We start from the raw sequence: 19,943 nt of genomic DNA on the forward strand, positions 1-19,943 counted from the left end.
GCGCTGTTCCAGAATGTTCACCCCATCTGCTTGCTTTTCCTGCTGCATTTTGTCTCATTAGTCATGTTCACATGTATTTCAGGCTGCTTAATTTCATTACGCAAAATATTATGCACTGTTCATCCAATAAGTGACAGAGGTTCATTCTGCCACCCAAGGGACTTGTAGAAAGGAGTTCTAAATCTCTAAGAAAACCTGAAAATCCTTGTTGAAACGTGCGCCACGTTTCACTGTTGCCTCTATTAACATACTAAAAACTTACTTTATTAAGTTAGCCCTCTCTTCCCGAATCCCAAAGGCTAACTGCAGTGTCCTTAGAAACTGTTGCTTCTTCCTGGGAATTCTGTATGTGGTTAAGATCCCTATGCAAAACTAAGTGTCATATTTGAAAGCCTCCTTTCAGGAGGAGCAAGTGTTCCTAAAAGTACCTCTTAGTAGGGGTAGTGAGGKGCCAAACCTGCAGAGTGTGTCTGGCTCTTCCTGGGAATGTCACCCAGAACGAGCAAAATTGTAGAGCCTTTCGGAAACACCAGGGCTCAGAGCAGTAAAAGGATCTGTTGGGTTTCATTTTATTTTAAGGAAGTATTCTGTGTGGTATATGGAGACTGCTCACTGAAGAAGATATGGGGGGAATCCTTTAATTTCCTTTAAAAAGCAGCCTCGGCACTGGATAACATGGCTCACAAAGGAACAAGACCTCACTCATGATTAGACATTGTCATAAAGCCTCAGAAAAAAATTTGAATTAAACTTTGAGTGCTTGGCATTGCAACAGTGTTCTTTTATTTATGTTGTGTTTCCCATCCAATAAGTTTAATTTCACTTTGTTGTCTTGGTAAATAGTCTATCTAGACAAGTCACAAAGTATAAATTAATTCTTGACTCGGAAAGTGGAACGTTTTTTAAACATTTTTTCCTGATGCTTGTTTCATTAAAGCCCTACCTGCTGGAGTCARATGGAGGATCTGTTGTAGCTTTTTTGAAGGAAAAGACACTGTATGTGGGGACATAAGTTTTGTTGCCCCACAACTTCAGTGACAGTTTAAAGCAGTTCTGTTCTTGAGACAGACTTTACTCCTTAAAAATTAGAAGGCAAATTAAAAATGCCTGCTTTTATGGGAAATGCCATTGTCTTCACTGATTTTGTTAACATTATTGGTTTGTTAATACTTAAACAATGAAAAAAGAGTGTTCAAAATCCAAAATACATTTATATTCAAAATGCATTCAAAATCCTTTTAATGAACTTTTGAATTGTGCAATGCTTTTGTTGTTTAAAAGAGTCTTAACTTCCAAAGATGTTTACTGTCASAGCTATTATCAAGACCTTCAAAAAACGGGAAAGTTTCCCTTTCTTTTCATTTTTGCTAAGGAAAATAGTCAAAACGGGACTGAGGATGTGTTTTCTGTGCTTTCTGTGTTTTTGTAGTGTATGATTAAGGTATGGGGCAGGGATTCAAGACAGAGAAGGTTCCTGAAACCAGACTCCCAGACTGACTTGCCACATATGGTTTAATTTTATGTACCTCAGCTTCCATCTGTAGAATAAATATGTTGATATAGCTTTGCTCCTATCCTTTGCTTGTCTCAGAGATTTAGATTATAAAAATCTTAAAGATCTGTAACAGCCTTTTTCAAACAACTTCTAGCATTGTCTGCCCTGAGCTTGTAACTATAGGAATCCTCCTAATTTACCAGAATAGGAAACTCTCTGGAAGGAGAACAGAAGAGCAGTGAGGAGACAAGTGTGAGTAAGGTATAGGCTGAACAGTCTTACGAATGAATTTAGTCATCTCACCTTGCCCCCTAAAACAAACAATTTTGAACTTGCTTGGTTGTAGACAGAAGAAGGGAAAAAAAAATGAATTTAGACATTTTGATATCAGAAGAATTCACTGAGTATACTAGCTTATTAAAACCCATGGGATACAATAGAAGGGAAATAAGACTTGTGAGATCTCTGTTATTCACCACACTTAGCTTCTTGATAAAATTTACAGAAATATTGCTGGCACACACTAAAAACGGCAGTCCAAATGAATCAGTGCTAAAGAAAAATTGTGAATGTGGGTTTTTTTTTTCTGTGTATCTTAGAATCTGATCCACTGTCCTCATAATAAACATCTGACAATCAAAGGCTCAAAGGCGCTGAAAATGCCAAATATATTTAAAGGAGTGCTTAAATTGCAGTTGTTTGGGCAAAGATGGAAAATACAGCTGCAGAGGTAAAGACAAGTGTTTACATGGAATGTCTTTCTCTTAAAGGGAAAAAAAGAAAAGGGATCTTTTTCTGACCTGTGAAGAAACTAAAAACTGACTGATAGAATCTCCTTTCAAGATTTCCCTGCGAAAAGGAAAGTGCATTGATGCCAACCGTATAAGGTATTTTAAATAAATATGGATTCTCTTACCWTCCATACTCTGTTTAATGCTGTAGTGTGCGATGTTTTCCTAGAAATAAAATGAAGATTTAAAGAAATAGCTTTTTTTCTGATGTAAAGTCCGTTGAATTGAGTGAATGTTTAATTTTGTGTCAGTGTATCCTGTTTCATACTGAAATGGAAGACAAAATAGTTTATAAGAACTTGCTGACTGTTTGGATAGTACTTTTATTCRTTGCCTTCTCTCACCGTCAAGTTGTGTTTCATCAGATCCCAAGCTGTCATGGTTCATTATCCAGAGCTGATCTTGAGCAGCCTTGCATCGTACAAAAATATGCTGTGGCATCTGCCTTTGTGCACCACTATACAGATCACTTCTGAGTGCGTTTTGCATTTGATTTATACATTCATGGCATGTATTTTTGCATGCAAATACCTTAAACAACGGAAGGTACCTATATCAGGTCGTAGCTACGTGTACCTTGTTTTTTTAGATAACAAGTTCCATTTGGAGTTAATTTTTGCCCAACTCCATCTCCAGCAGGCAGTCACATGGCTTCCTTGGCCCAAGACGTTTTTAAAGCTCCCTGTGCTGGTGGTGCTGAAATTAACAGCTCTGAATATAGCATCAATCCTGCAGTCTGGATCCTGTGTTTTGACTTCTCTGATTTTAGGAGCCATAAATGAATTGTATATCATTAATAATGGTTGTATTAATAGGGAGTGTTAATGTCCATACATAAATATGTCTCCTAATTACATCTTTATTTCCTGTAAAGTACTTATACTGGTAATAAACTGTTGCTCTTTTTAAGAAGACACTTAGTAAAAATAAGCTATATTACGTTAGTTAATTATATTAGTAAATAAAAGCCTTCTTCACCCATCTAATTTACATCTTGCTGTAGAACTTTTGTTGCGAGAGGAAAAGGAACATATTTCTAGAGCTGTTTTAAGGTTGTTTCACTGCTTTTCTGGTGACATGGCACTTGGAAATTAGTTTATTATACTGATACTGTTATTACTTTATCTGAAAATACTTGCTTCAACATCAACAGTGAAGAAATATCGCTACCCTTTCTAGCTTTGTTTGAGTACTTCTTGCAGTAATAATTGCTTGAAATTAGTTAAAGAAGCTGGCTTTAGGAAAATACATGGGTATTTTTCTTAATTTGTTAAATGTGAATAACMTGACTTGTTACAGCTTGAACAGCCTTCACCCAGTCACTTCTCAGTCTTCTCCAGGGATGAAGAGAAGAGAAGCAATCTTATTCTGTTAAGAGTCCCTGTAATTGCCAGACAGTGAAATATTGCACTAAAACCACTCCTTTTAATAGTCTGAAATATCTGAAATACAGAATTTTGATAGTCTGAAAATATTTGCAGGACTTCACATGCGTGTCACAGTTTCCATACCAGTTAATTGTTTACCCTACCAGGGCTTCAAGCCTTCATTGTGGTTAGAGCTTTTTGTGCTTTTTCTGATTGTTTGTGGGGTTGTTTCACAAAATGCTTGTGGAAATGGAGATCATTCTCAGATCAAACAAAAAGCAACAACAGATAAAGACAATGAAATGTCAGAGCACTTCCCAATGACAGTTCACAAAACAAGTGAAAAGGCACATGAAAATCCAAAGCAAAGCGTCCTTAAAAATAAACTGTCCCTCAGGAAAATAACTCACTTGGAAAGAATAATACTGTCCTTTTGTGCTGTAGAGCAGACTCTTGTGAGACTAACTCTCAATCTGTAATTTTAGCAGCGGCTTTCATTTTGCCCAAAGCCTTCCTTTTATTTTCAGTACTAAAACATAGTGCAGCTCTGTGCTGAATGTGGAAAGGGGAAAGAGAGATTGAAAACATACTTTATTTTCTAATTCCCCTGCATATGCCTCTGTTCTACCAAAATGTGAAAATTAATTCTATTGAAGTCGTAGTGTGTTCATCAAAGTGATAAAATTAATTTTCATCTTTGTTCACTATCATGTGTTTCAGTTACAGACAGCTTCTTCCGAGAATATGAAATATTGCCTATGAATATGTCTGGGAGTTCAGTAAGTCGCCAGTGTTTAAATCTGTTATCACAGATAACTCAAACTAATCTAAATGAAGGTAAATGTTTTGGGATCTGAAAGTTGAATTTGATTTGAACAGGAGCTTCAAGGACTTGCGTGCACATTTGAGTGTCTCGTGCCCTGAGGGGAGTTGCTACAAAGCAGATTATCCACRTATACCCCTGAGCTGCAATAAGGTTCACAGGAATCTGAAATAGAGTGAAGTTGCCTATAAGGTAAATATGAAGTGGAAGAGTAAAATCAAAGCAAAAAAAATGGAATAAGAATGAATTTAGGAACATTTCAGAAAATCTACACAGGACACATAAGAAGGCAGGAAGAACTGCCGTGCTGTTGCAGGCAGCGAGTGCTGCCGTGGACTCCAGATCCTTGGCACTTCTTAGTCATTCCCGTTCGTGGAATTTGTTTGCTACTTCTGTCAGGATTGTTGATGTCCATGTAGTGCGTTGCCACTTGGATTAGAAGAGRTATTTTATCAAGCAGAGTCTAAGAGTTCCGTTGCATGAAGTGTTTTACAAGTATTTTTTTCTTAAATTACTACTTTTTATTTAGTAGTATTTGTGGTATGTTGATTTTTGGTGTTGATTTTTTAGCTCTCCCCTCCCATTTTCTTTTCCTACCAAATTGATATGGTAACATAGATGAAACCAGTTCTTGTGTTATGGGAACTATGGCTTCTGCTGCAGTTGCTTTGGACATTTTAGAAATATGAAGTGGTGCTCCAGGTCTCCACTGAAGGAATCCCACATAGCAGAAAGGAAAGCTGTCAATGGTACAGGTCCAGAAAACAGAGAGCTCATTTATGCAGTCAATAAACTTTATTAAAAAGAAGACATCTTATAAACCATGTCTGCTATCTCCCAGAAAAATAAATGTTTCCTATATATTCTTCAAGTGTGTTGAGAAAAATTATGATGTTTTTCCAACTATAGGGTATATTTTTGTCTTTCCAATAGCTTTATTCTGTTTTAAAATTTACTAGACAACGAAGTGTTGTGCAGTTGAGAGATATCCGTGTATTGCCTTTGGACTGTTCAAGAATAAAGTATGAAGGCAAAAAAATTGAGGTGAACAGTGTTGCTAGAGTTTGAAGACTTGTCTCAAAGATCAAAGCTTGGTAAACCTATCTGAATATCTGAATAGATAAATCTTYGCCTGCTTTCTTTTTTTATTTGTTTTGTTGTTGTTTTGTTTTGCTTTGTTTTGTTTCGTCTTAAATCTTCATGTGGGAGCCAACACTCCCCTGACAAATGAAAATCTCTGGGCTGCAAAGGGGGGTACATCTTGCTCTCTGTATTCATTTACATCATAGGAAAATCATAAAACAWCAATGAAAACCTAAACCTGTGATGCATTCAGCCATCAAAAATAAAGAGGACAATCAGTGCAAAAGAACACTTCAGATATAATCTTTTGGAGATATTAAGTAATACTTTCCGTTACCAATTTAGCTGAAATTAATTTAAACAACTAACAACATATGTTGAAATAAGACTTCTGGGTTTGGTAATCAAGGATGAATCTGACATACCAAAGCTTTTTTATGGCAAATTAAAATTTCACAGAAGTAATATATTTAAGTGCAGGTCTTGCCCCTGCCCCCTAAGACAGCAGATAAAATTGCCGGTGGAAAAAAAAGAAAAAAAGGTTTCTTTCTTCCCACAGCACTACATTTATTGTGTCACAATCTAAACCAGCAGCAATTATACATAAGCAGTTAAATAAAATGAGAACAATCAAACAGTTGGCTCACTGAGCCAGAGGTGGTACTTGGGATCCCTGCTGGTTCTCCCAGTCAAGCTCAGCATCAGCCATGGTCAGGAAACAGGCACTCATTTTCCTGCATATGTTTATGAGGTTGGGGGGACATAGCTTTTCTTTCCTTTTTGGCATGGAAAAGAAGAAACTAAAACCATGTGGAAAAAAATAGTTGCATGCGTAAAGCACATGCCTGCAAACACCATGGCAAAGTTTTGATTGTACATGGGAAGAATATTGTGATTTTTACCTGGCTGGGTAGAGGCCCCACTCGTTCAAAATAGTTTGTAATTTATTTGATAAATGAGGATTATTTACCTTTCTAAACTCAGCAGGAAGCTTAGAAAAATATAAAAAATTCATACTAGAGCAAAATAAATGGATAAGCAGATAGATGCTTACCTTCTATGAATCTTATGTTGCAGAGATCGCAAAAGATCACAGACTTTTTGATATAATTTATATTGACCCTTGTCAGAAAGAGGGTGCATAGACCCTAAGTTTCATTTGGTTCAGCAAGTCTTTGGTGCCATCACAGGTTTGATCAAGTGATGTTCGCATCACTTTGTGACGAAAAGACCCATCAGGCCTCTTCTTCTGCCTGCGTCTGTATGTGAATAAATCAGGACAGACACTACAAGGAATTCCATTGCAGAGAAAGGGAACAGATGTGGTGTTGRTCCCAAAAGCACTTCAGTTTCTGGGATACCATGGAAATATGAGTCTGAACCAGAGCAAAAGTTCGTGATAGCCTAAGACCAGTTTTCCTGAAAATGACCTTAATGCCCCTTCTTGTTGCAGCACTAAACATGAGCAGATTTCCAGCCAGATCCGGCTCATTGCTGGCACAGAAGGAACTGGGTGGTGTGGCAAATGTGGCCTGTATCTCATCTCTTCTAGCAACAGCAAAGCTTTAAATCAGTTTAAGCAGCCCATGAAACTCATCAGCTTTGAACCTCATTGAAGAAGGCTGGGGCAAATTGCCACTGACACCTTCATATACCTTMATATGCAGCATTCTTAGTATTACAACGAAGAACGAAGTTCTATAACTGGACTATCCAAATTAGTAAGATSAGTTCCCAAAGTCAGTCCCTGAGTTCGCTCTCAAGCAGTTTCAACAGCCAATGAAAGCAAAAGTAGTATTTTCAGGATAATCTGGAAAACTCAAGCCTTCTTTTTTTTTTTCCTGATCTAATCTCACTGACATGTTTAAATCTGTCAGTGCAATAATAYTGGTTGCAAGGGAACTCTTCTTTCTAAATGCCTATGCAAATGCAAACAAAAAAAAATCCATGATCTATTTTAAGGAAATAATTCTTATTTTCAGCAGGGCTGTTCTTATGATTGATAGAAATTTAATTTCTGTCTTATATTTCTTTATTTGTGCATTACTAAATATGCCTGAAAATATGTGCCAGACATGGAAACTAATGATTTATTTATTTATTTATTACCATAGTAGAACCAAATGTTATGGGACACAAAGCCCATTGAGCAGATGGGCAGGAGTTTACCTCCAGACTTTTACGTATATCTTTGGAAAGAATTTCATTATTTTCCTTCCTCAAAAGTATTCAAGAATGTCTTCCATATTACATCAGATTCATGGTATTTATGTCCAAGACAGGTAGAGCTTGGGCAAAAGAGAAATGGGTGCCCTAGAACAGGCAAACTGGCAGGCTAAAGGCAGTCACTTGAGGTGATGGATGGTCAAGTCCCTATAGTCTACTAAGACTCAGGTAAACCTGTCTTGACCTAACGTTATGGAGCCCACCTCTCCACATCTCTAGATCACAGATTAAGGCACTCTCCTGGGGTGAAAACTGTCCACTGTTATTCTCTCTCTCCTTCTTTGGCAAACAGGAGGAACTTCCTTGGAAAACTGGATGAGCACTGTTTTCTGCTTTCTGCATTGTTTCTGTCTCGCAGGATCGTAAATGTGGTGGCTCCTTTACAGCCGAACAAAAGGGTTGGTACCATTTATACCAACAGCTGGTGTCTTTTTGTTCTCACATTAAAAAGACATGATATGAAACCCTGTATCTTTTTAAAATACAAATTCTTATCTGGGTCTGACAGATCACATCACTGTGAAAGGTCCAAAATTTGTGGTTCTCCCTAAAATTTAATTATCTGGCACTTTCCAACAGCAGCTTGTCTACTTCTGACATGCAGAATTTCATTTTGTTCAAACATCTTTTGTGTGCATGTCTCCTTGATATTGATAACAGTGGCTTGTGGTAATGCTTATCTCCTTTTGATTCTGAAAATGTAATAAAGATGGAAAATACAAAGTAATAGCTACATGCATTAGTTAGGCAGGCGTCCATCAAGACTTTGCATCAGACTAATATGTGGAAAAGCATAGCAGTGTATTGCTGCCTTAGTTTTTCAGATATCCCAAGAAACAGAGATCATAAAAACAGCTGTACCTTGGCAAACAGGACCACCCAATCAATTAAATTATTGTCCAAAGAAAGAGTGAACCAAAATAATCTTTTTGTTCACTGACAGGATTTTTGTTCCATTTTGCGGATAGTTTTCTGAATAAATCATTAATTGCTAAAGGCCATGGTTCTCTCTACAGCTGCAGTAATTGGACTTTTCAAGGTATTTGAGACTTGCATTCAGTCTCCAAACCAGAGGTTTATGATGAAGATAGAAAGCAAAGGGGGGAAATGTACTTTATAATCTGTTTTCTTTCAAAATAAAATAGACATTAATAATGGACAGCTGCAAAAATCAGTGTGGAACTGCAAACATGTAGAACTTGATGTTACCTGTGTAAGGACTCATACKATTGAAGAATTGAGGATATGAATACAATAAACTGGAGATGTAAATCTTGCTTTGTAAATTCTAATTTAAATGAGTAAAAATACTGTAACATAAAATATTTGTAACAGACTTACGGGGAATGAATGGGCAAATAAGTACATTCTGGTATGGACTGTTCGGAATATTTGGGATAAGAATTCTTTTTTTGAATAAACGTTTGAGAGAGAAAAACTCATGAATTCAGTAGACCAGGTACTGTGGTTATGTAACAATCAAAAAATATTTTTAGGTTGTTTTTGTTAGGTATCCAATCCAAACCAACGAGAAGGAACAAAGTTTACAGAATTAAGTAAAAGGAAAATAAAACYAAAAGTTACTCTTTAGTACATCAGAAATCCATTTTCATTTTGAAGGCTTTCATTATGAGACCACATGTTTGGAGAAGAGCACTCTTCAGCATGGTTGCACTTCAGACTTGCATGGGATAAACAGACAAGATTCTAAATCATTTGATTTTCTGAAATTTGCWAATCATATTGCAAGCCATGGAAGGAGATTTACTCTACAGCTATATGAGATACTTTTTAAAGATAGTTTTTGAAGATGCAGTGTACTTCTGAGCACAYACTGCTTGCTTTTACAGTGCTGTCTGTGCATAGTGGTCTTCCTGCGGGGCTTTCACTTTGTAACTTCTGCTCTGCACAGTCAGATTCACTGCAGACTGAGTGAAGATGGTGTGTTTTAGTAGCTGGATATCTGAACTGAAGAGTGTAACAGCAGCAATATCTGCTCTGTACTATGAGAAAACTAAACGTGTTTTGGCTGATAGGTTTTCAGTAGGGCTTGACAGAAGCAGTAAGGAAGTTTAAGGAGCCTGGAGTTCCACAGAATGAATTTGTGCATGGCATGGCCCTCGTCCCAGGGAAAGCAGTGCCACAAACCTGCACTTCAGATCTCAGCATATGATTATCTAACAGTTTGTGTGACAAAAAGAAAGAATTCCACCACTGTGGGAAGCCTGTGCTCTGCAGGAACTGAGTGCAGTTGAGGAAGGTGCATCCTCCTCTAGATCGATGAAGCTCTTACGGAGTGACTGAGGCCTCTAAGGCCCCAGATCCCAGACCAGATCTCATCTGTGTGATGGCTTCCAGTGAGGTTATTATGGGAGACTGAAAAGTGGCCTCCTGGCCAAGGTACATGAGGCTCTGCTGTTTCACCTAAAATAACAAATTCTGAAGCAAACTACTCTCTCTCCTCACATATCTATCCCAGGCTGAGTCTAAGGGAAGATGTGTCATACACACTGCCCAGTGTTTTTTGTGGATGTGTATACAAGAGAAGAGGGACAAGAGTGGCTATTAGTGTCTATTATGGTGGGTAAACTTTTCTAAGTAATGTTTAAAGTGTACTCGAATAAAACTAAAAACATTATCAGAGGGAGCAGGTAGAGAAGAGATGTTCCATCTCATCACGTCTTCCCCTCTTCACCATGTTAGGAACATATGGCTGCTGTGACTTAGTATTCCTTTATGTTTTGTAAATCCTGGTACTGTATAAAATAAAAATATATTTGTAATGGAGAAACTATAAACAGAAGTAGATCTGCTTTTCAGAGACTAAAGAATAGACACGTAAGAGCACGTGGACTTCCTTAGAATCTGTGGTTGGTTTTGGCAGCAAAGATGGGAGGTAGCGTCCTGAGTATTCTAAAAGACAATTCTTCTGATTTTTTTTTTTTTTTTTGACAGTGGGACTCTAACCCATATCAGTTAGGATGCCTATGTATTATACAATATAAGAACATGTAAATAAGATTAAAATAAGCACTGAACAGTTATAAGTGAAAGTTACTGGCTGGAAAAATTCTTTCCACTGCTGCAAAACTGTACATGATTTATATACAAGGACATGCCTCCAGTATTTCTAAGCTCAAAATTAACAAGTAAACAGTTGTTTACAAGACAGTAATGCACAGATCACAGTCTACAGCTTCTTTTTCTCCTATCTCTGTATGCTGCCTCTWCTCTCTACAGTTCTGCTTCTGCTTCTTCCAACAGCAACAAAATGACTTTCTTTATTAATGCATTCCCCACATGTGCTGCTGAAAGATACACTCAGATCACACTGCAGTGAAGAATGTTTTAAAGTATGCATTTTATTTTATTTAAAAGCAGCATGGGAGGTTAAGAACCTTGCAAGTCTTCCTGGCATGTTCTTGTGTGCTGATGTTATATAGTAAGTGTGAGAAACTTAAGTGTGAGAAACATTCATGCCTGCTTTATGTTTAGGATGTAAGTGCATACGTGTGGCTGTTGAGCTGCACTCTTTCTTTGAGCAGCACAACTAGGTTGGATGAATAATGCTGAGTTGCCGGTTATTCAGTTGGTTAGGTTTTTATGAGGTAGCTGTTTTCCTTACACATCAGCATATTCTTCTTAGGAAGTACATGAAAGCCTCTTTTTTTTTTTTTTTTTTTTTTTTTTTTTTTTTTTTTTTTTTTTTTTTTTTTTTTTTTTTAGCAGACAATTTTTATATCATCCTGTTGTATCCAGATCTCATGGTAACCTTGAAATACACATAATATCCCATATGAGAGTAATTGAGCCAACTTTTACGTATTTGGGCAGGTTGATTTCAGTGGGGCAATTGGGGATAGAAATGTTTGCCAAACACACTAGTCACCATCACCAACTAATGAACAGAACTGCATGGGCAAACACGGACATAAATCTGAATCTAGTTAAAATTACAACACTGTGCTGATTAGCTTCAGCAAGGGTAATTCTTGAGATAAAGTGTTGCTATCACTCAAAGCGTTAAATAAGCAGTTGGACTAAGCAGGTGGTGGGCAGAGATCAATGACTTCCCGCTAGACGATAGGTAATTTCTCAGTTGGAAATCACTCACATTCCCAAAGAGGGTCATATACCCAGTTTCTTATGCATGTTGATAGTTGTAAGAAAACGCTGGTCAAGTGTGCATTCTCTAGAAACATGAAGAGAGCAGAACATGGTGTATGCATTTTGAAGGGGGGTGTTACTTATTCTGGTGTAGCTTAAGGTTGCATTGTGCTGCCTATGTAAGCAAGATAGTCTCGACTGCATGGGAAAGTTCTCTACTGGTTTGTGTATACGCTTACTGCATCCCAATGCTATAGCAGTTCTCTTCTGTGCAGCTATAAAACAACCACCTTTACATATATTTTTGTCTGCTTATGTAGGATTTTGTCGGGAAATAGTTCAATATGAAGATATAAGGCTGTAGATTTGGATATATTATTCAGCCAGACATTTCGATTAAATTTTGTATAAAACCATTTGCGAGTTTGTAACAAAAGCTCTGTTATGTCTGCTTTTTCATTTATCCATGTCATTGCCTGTTTCAGATTGAAAGCAGATGTGCCAAACACGCTTAGAAGTTTGTTCTGCCAACATTGCCAATTTAGTTATCTCAAGCTTTGCATCCTGTAGTTTTTGTTATGTACCTGAAACTTAACAAAAAGTTCCTGAAGTTGTTCCTCAGCTAATATGCTTCTTTCATTTAGAGGACTGACAAACTTAGAGAATTAAAGTGCAGGGTCTTCAGCAAGGATGTGCTTCTGTCCTCACCATCCTGGTACATGGTGTCTCCTCTCAGGGAGTGATGTCTGATCATTTGACTTGGGCCATTCTTGGTTCATCACAGTAGAGCTCTGTGGAAACTGGTTGGCAGTTCAGAAGCTGGCAAATGAGCAGCTCAGTTGTCCTTGCCTTATGGGTAGCAAAAACTATCGGAAAAACAAGGCAGAAGGCTTGAGGTGATTGTTTTCTGCCATCTACTTCTTCTAACCAGCCATCATAACCATGAAAATAGGTAAGACTTTTTATATCTTTTAACATGCATGATCATTTACAACTTTAAGTAAACCTATCTTGATTTGGTAGTATCTTTCACCTATTCAAAGTGGGGTTTTATAGAAGACAGAGAAAAGGCAGTCATCTGACACAATATGAATGAGGGGGTAAGAAAGAATAGGCAATTATAATTTTTTTAAGAGATAAGAGATTTTTTAAGAGATAATAGATGATACATAATTAAAATAGATAATGAATCATGGGTCATTATTCTTTTCTGAGGCTTTTACAGATGTCTATGTTGATGTACAAGGAGTAGTTTTCTGTTTCTTCAGGTGCTTCTTCACCCAGCTGTAAAATCCTTTGTGTTCATGCTGTTTGAAATGTTAGAATTATACAGATGGAGTGAATAAGGATGGAGGCTACAGTTTCTGTTTCTAAGATGGTCACATTTTAGGAATTACCTTGAATTCAGTCATGTGTGTCAGGGGAAGTGGAGATTGACCTTTGTATAATCTAGACCGTGCCTCTGGATGTTATAACTACTTTTTCTCAAGCAAATTCTAGTCCACTTCAGATGTAAACACAATGAAAAAAAATGTAATTTTGAATTGCAGTGAAAATATTTTTCTAATACTAAAAAGAAAACAATTTTAAATTACACTCAGATAGCAAAAGAATATTATTTTCTTTCCTATGGCATGGAGCTATGGAGCATCATATCAGTTTCTTTCTCTCTCTTTTTTTTTTTTTTTAATGGAACTAAGTGCTTATTTTTAGCAGACTTTTGTGTCATTTTGAGAACTTCAGAATTTTTAATTTGCATAGATTAAGATGAATGACTGGATTAACCAGCAGGTTTGCATTAGATAATTTCAAGGTTTTATAATTTCACTTTAAGTGSATCTTTTCCTTTGATCATTTATGTGATGGAAGAGTTTAGATATTTAGGACAAAGGACTATGGGGCACAACAGAGATTTTCCAAATTATTATGTAATAAATCTAGTATGTATAGCCTGTTGTGCTACAGAAATGCTTAATTAAAATCATTCTAAAATAGTTTCAGTCTAGATGCAATTTTTAGAAGAAATTGTATGGAAAGAGTCAGTTTCATAAGGGAATAAAATATGTCAGAGTAGTCTCCAGATGTTAGCTGGTGTAGTAAATTAAAACTCGTCATGGCATATGCTTTTGACTCATTCTTCATAATTTACTTTCATGAATAACTTGTTCTCTCTTGTAAGGTATGGCTTTGGGACAAGGAATAGAAATATATTTCTAGCTTCAAGATGAAAGATTGAATGTGCTGCATCCAATGCTCAAAAACTATATTCTATCTATTCATATTTTTAAAATATGCTAAGAATAATTTGTTTGACCAAATTCTTTTCTCTTGTTGGTGATCTTGAAACTGTGTGTCTCTTGAGCATCAATATCAATATTCAGGTGACTAAACTGTAAACAGTCTGATTCTGTATTTATCAAATTGCTTGAACTCTTGCCTCCAGCAGACTTAATTTATATTCCATGTCAACATCAGCAATGTRTGTAGTAGAGCCTCGCTAAGCACCACATTAATTTGATCATTTTATTGTCTTTACTGCTAAATTCTTACAGGAGTCTCAGAAGAATGACTTGTCCTTTTTCCATCCCTAGAAACCTGGAGAAAGGAATAATGGTAATTTAAGTTGCCATTRTATGACTAAAATCATATATCTAATTACTAAAATTGCATTTTTATGTTTTCAGAAAAGCAGTGAGTGTGTATGTACATAAAAATGTATGCAAGGATGTATATGTGTATATAAGCATGTGATAATGTTTAGTTGCCTCTTGGTGATATAGCAAGAAATTGGATTACAAGATTGCGCAGGTTGTTTCTGCTGAATTTTTCTAGAACTTTTTTGATATTGCAACCACAGTCATCATATATCACACCTAATGTCGTATTTATGGAGTCAATAATACAGAAAGTGGGTAGTTTTTCATTTTTGTGTTTGATTTCAAAACAAGTGTGGCAACAGGAATATACACCTCAAATAAGTGTGAGATAGAAGTACTTAATRTCATATTGCAGGAGTGAAGTTTCTCTCTTGGATAAGCTTTGTGACATTAAAAAGATCTAAACTGTGTTGAAACTTACCTTAGAGTTTGAAGTGAAAAGATTAGTTCATTCAGTCTAGTTATTAGCCACTGAAATTACTTTTGGCAAAAACATATCAGATATGAATCTAGTAATTAAGACCTCTATAAAGTAAAAAACAGTCTTTGGTCTCATTTTTTATAACATTCTCATTTAGTTTGCTGTGGAATGAGAATCATTTTGGCTGTTGATTAGCAAAAAGTTAGGTAGCATTTAGGCAGTAAGAAAGAGGCAGTGTAGTCTTGTATCTGCTGAGTTCTAACTTCTGTAGTTAGGAGTCATTTTTACCATACTGAGTGGAATAAGTGTATTGTTTTGGCAGAAGACTACAACTTAGTATGAAAGAAGACCAAATATATGATAAGCGTTGTGGATGCAGAAGTAGTAGAATTAGCTAATGTACAGATATCAACAGATCYCCTGTGGTGTAGACTGCGCAGYGTACATTGCTCACTCTTAGAAGCATTTTTTCTTCATTTCCTTCTCTAGCAGAGGATATTTTATTAGCAGTACTTGTAGGAATGTATGTCTAATCTGATTTGGTTTTCCTTTTCATTAATATTAAAAGGTCTATTTCATGATCTGAAGTTAAGATTAAATTCATTTTTCTTCACTCCTTCTCTTGTGTATTCTTTTCCTTTCATTTTAGGTGATGGTAGTTAATTTTTAATTTGAAGTACCAACACCCCCGTCTCTGTTAATGTCAGGCAGCTTTTGTTGTGAGTGTTATGAAAGATAAGGATTTGTTGGAAGAAAAAGTTTTTCAAATCTATATTTTTTTCTCCCATAGAGACAAAATTTCTGTCTGAACTGTTGTGCATTTCTCTTCATAAACTCTTACCTTCTCTACCTATTACTATTCGTGACGCACCAAATATATTGAAGAACAAACAGGAGAAAAGATGTCCTGGTATAAATTCGGGCTGATGTTAAAGGGTTGCTTGCTGTACGTACAGTTGGAATAGTCTTCCAGTACAAGCAGAAGAGCTTAGTTTCACACATCCTTGGTTTCTGAAGGGAATTTTATACTGGAGTTGTCTGTAAACTGGACTCCACTATTTAGGTTCACATGAGATACAAATGAAAATATTTTCTGGTTTGGGATCTTGCAGACAAAMAGATATTCTTAGAAACCTGTTGGAAATGCTTATTACAGAATTAGTAGTTTATTACAGTGTTGAAGTGGAAAGATTATTTTAGCCAGGGTGGCCTAACAGTTTGACATTCTGCAGAATGGATTTTTTAGGAATTATCTGAATACAAATATATGAGGTCTTGATAAAAATGGCATTGGAAGGAGCTTGAAAGAAGTTAGGAAGGGAAGAATTGAAAGAGAAATGATCATTTCAGTAAGTTTGATTTTTTGTGGTAAGTAACAAGGTCTGAGAAATAGATCAGAAGAGACCTGTGGAAGACGGAAGAGCTGAGGGGAAGCCAAGGAGATTATAGTTACTAAAAAAGAAAGTTGTTAGACTACAGACAGTTTTCTTCACTGTTTGTTTTGAGATTTTTATGTACAGAAAGAAGAATTTAACTTAAGAACAAGATAAATAGCCTGAGCTACAGCAACTCTTATTAGTAAGGGTACATGCTGAAAGAAGAAATAGATCTAAGCTTATTAGATTTTCTCTCCAGAAGGAACCTGAGATCCTGAACAAGGTAGAAGAAGAGAAGTTACAGCAACAGGTCTTTTTTTTCAATGTTCATCCATGAAAAGGAAGCTTTGAAATAAAAAACAAATGTTGTGCTGTTACAGTCTCGGGAATGTAAAATTCTGCTCAAGCAAACAACCCAAATACCTTCAACTGTAACCGACCACTTGTCAAAACACAGATCCACCAAGTCCATCCAGCTGCCCTTAGAGAGAAGCAGTTTATCAGCKGGCAAATAATTCTAGCAGATATTTCAGCACATGTCAGTCTTCTTAAACAGTCTTATCACTACCTTCCTGTGCTCCAGTGCTTCTTGTACAGCTTAGAGAAATACCAGCACCCGTTCTCTTGGTATGGTACTTCCTTCTCTATCCTCCTGTCCTTATATCTCATTCAGCTGCATTTGCCATCTGTTATGGTACTTCGAATTCACTGGTACCTGCTATGGTAATTTTACTTTTCTTTTAGACACTGAACAGAATTAGCATTTTTGAAACCTTTCATCATAAAATAACCTTTTAATCTCTAGATAAACTCTCCAACTTCTCTTTGTTACAGAATATGAATRTCCTTCAACTTAGTGTCATGGACTGGTAATGGCACTTCAAGCGTAGTACATAACATATATCTGTACCTTGCATTTTGGAGTTGTTTAGCCTTTTTTGATAATCAGTCTGCTATGAAAATATGATTTCTTTCTTCCTATGTTAGATTCTGGCAACCAGCKTTTGTTCATTTTTCTTTGCTTGAACAGTTCTTTTGACTATCTCCAGTAGAGAAGTCAACATGCGTAGCAGCTTAAACAAATAGATGGAACAATCTGACAACTAATGGGGGACAAATAGTTAGCAAAATCAAACAAAATCATGCTCACAGCATGGGCTTAGGAGCTGGCACAAGAACTTGCTGAAATGTTGAAGATGCTTTATAGTTATTATCTCCCAAATGAATATGTCTTTGGGGGAGAGAGAACTGTTTGGAGGATAGGGAAATGTAGCCTGTATGTTGAAGACTGAACAATTTAATTTGTTGATAGACGTTTCCTTTGCAATATGCATATTTAATTTTTAGAAGGTACTGACCTATAAATTGCTGGTATAAATTTTGGTTGTGAGTTCATTAAATTTCCCTTTAATAAGTACTGCTGTATCTTTCTCATGTTTATTTCAACTCACACATGCATTGCCTCCTTCCAGAATGAGCAGGTTTCTTCCCTAAAGTTTGATCCTTTCTCAATGCTCTCTATTAAAAAGATTACCTTAAATGCATTTTTTCCTCATTGAAAAAGTAAATGGTTAAGTCATTTTTATCTGCTTTATGTGAGGAAAGCTCAGGATCAGAGACTAAGCCCTTAAAATCATACATAGAGGTACTGCAGAGACTKAAACCTGGAGAAGTTAGATATACCCTCTGACATGCGGATTTTATTTAATAGAACCATTATTTCTCTCGATTTATACATAATCCCCTTGATTTTGCACCCTAAGACCACTAGCCTCTTCTAACAGCTGTTACACGTGATGTCAAATTACTGCAACATCCTGCTTTTTGCCGTGGTACCTGAAATAGGACATAGAGATCTAGGTAGACCTATACTGGTCTTGGTTTATTTTCCCCAAGTGCATTGAACTTTAGGAAAGTTCATGCTTCTGTCATCTCTTGGTCCTGTCCTGCTTAGCCTTCCTCAGTCTTGCAGAATGTTTTTTATTCTTTTCATGTAAAAATCTTATTCCCAAACGTTATTAGTGTTATGTTCAAGTATTAATTCAATTTTCGAAACTGCTAAGAGACAGTTCTTAGTCAGCTGATAATTTCATATAGTCTGTGGGAAACTAATCTGAAGAGGAGGAAAAGCAGCATTTTTGATGCTTTTTCATGTTTTTAATGCTTACAATATTGTATTAAAATATATTTTAATCGGGAAATGTTATGTTCTTTCTTCAGTCTCTTAGTTACTCATCAGATATTGCCATAATTGGACAAGTTTGACTAATATCAATGTCAAACAGATTTAATGCATAAATTCAAGCCTCTCTGTACAAGGCGGTGTATATACATAATGATGTGTATACATTAGTGATACTAAGAGAATTAGAAGATCAAAACTCTGGTGTGGATTTGAGCTTTGGTTTTGTTTTTTGATTTTTATTATTTTTTCATGAGACATGCATCTGTCTTTTGAATAGAATTGTCCATATTTAAACAGTTGTAATCTTCAGATGAGTATCTTTTGTGCTGGTTATAATTGCCATGCTGTACAAAATGGTGATTCTGTTTAACAGAATGAGTGATATATGAGGTAACTCTCAAAGTACAAAGGCCGGTTTTTCAAAATTAGAATCAATTTAAGTATTAACTAATAACAGTGACAGAAACATGGGCCTGTGACAGTCATGTATTTAAAGGAAAAAATTCATTTCTGAAGTGAATGAGTGCTTGAAGATTGAACTAACAAAATCTGTGACTAGATTTTGAATTAGAAATATTTCTTACTCCTCCCCTCCGTCAAAGTGTAAAATCTTGCCTTTTGCTTATTCTGAATTATTTTCCTTGATGGCAGTATTTACAGGTCATTCTCAGGTTTTATATCTGCTGCCTTTCTGAATGAATGGAAGCTCAGTCATAGCTGCCAAAATTCAGGTCCTTTAATAACTTAAAAATATATATAATTCATTTTGCTAATTCCTCTGAGGAAAACCAAAAAACACAAAATAATTTTCTCAAAAATATGATATGCATAATATTTCCATCCAGTCTCCCGCTTCCCTTGCTCAGAAGTTTTTCTTTCTCTATAAAATATATCTTCGCATTTTCACTCCTCTCTGCTATGCTCTACAAGTTAGTGTCCTATTTCTATTAAGTTCTAAATTTTTGAGCTGGATTATTTCTTCCTGTTCCCTCAGCTTCCTTTCACTCATTCCTTTGCAGTTTGGCTTTTCATACTTCTATTCGTAAAATTAATCTTCAGACCCTAGAGAAAAACTTCTTCATTTGCCCTTTGAAATGGCTCTCCAGTTTGAAATACCAGTGTTTAAAATTACCCTTTTGCTGCATCCTTCTAGTGAAAGAATTGGAAGTGTATCAAACTCATGCCACAGTCYCAGGCCAAATTTGACTACACTGTGGTGGCAGTCAAATACCCTAGTATGTGTGGCATTTTAAAGTGTTTGCATGGTAAAGGTCAGTTTTATATAAATTCAATTTTAATGTCAAAGTGTCAAAGATTCTCTTTATTCCAGTACTCTTTTTGTTTGTTTGTTTTTGTGTTTTTGTTTTTTAATGTTGGAATTGTGCTTTGGAAAAGGAGAGGAGAGAGGAGAG

At 36.1% G+C, this 19,943-nt stretch overlaps 1 protein-coding gene across 2 annotated transcripts in view; it reads left to right on the forward strand.

The window, feature by feature from the left end:
* Positions 1-19,943, forward strand: part of SYT1 (synaptotagmin 1) — a 334,456-nt gene that overhangs the window by 72,119 nt on the left and 242,394 nt on the right. Inside the window, exon 1 of one of the 2 annotated variants that reach the window (XM_026040974.1) lies at positions 2,272-2,382. The exons of the other annotated variant lie outside the window; for it this stretch is intronic. The gene's annotated coding sequence lies outside the window, so the exon portion shown is untranslated. Of the gene's footprint in view, positions 1-2,271; positions 2,383-19,943 lie in introns of those variants that run through there. 2 annotated transcript variants of the gene reach the window in all.

This window comes from Nothoprocta perdicaria, unplaced genomic scaffold (assembly GCF_003342845.1).
Source record: "Nothoprocta perdicaria isolate Ctin4 unplaced genomic scaffold, notPer1 scaffold_272, whole genome shotgun sequence".
Classification (NCBI taxonomy): Eukaryota; Metazoa; Chordata; class Aves; order Tinamiformes; family Tinamidae; genus Nothoprocta; species Nothoprocta perdicaria.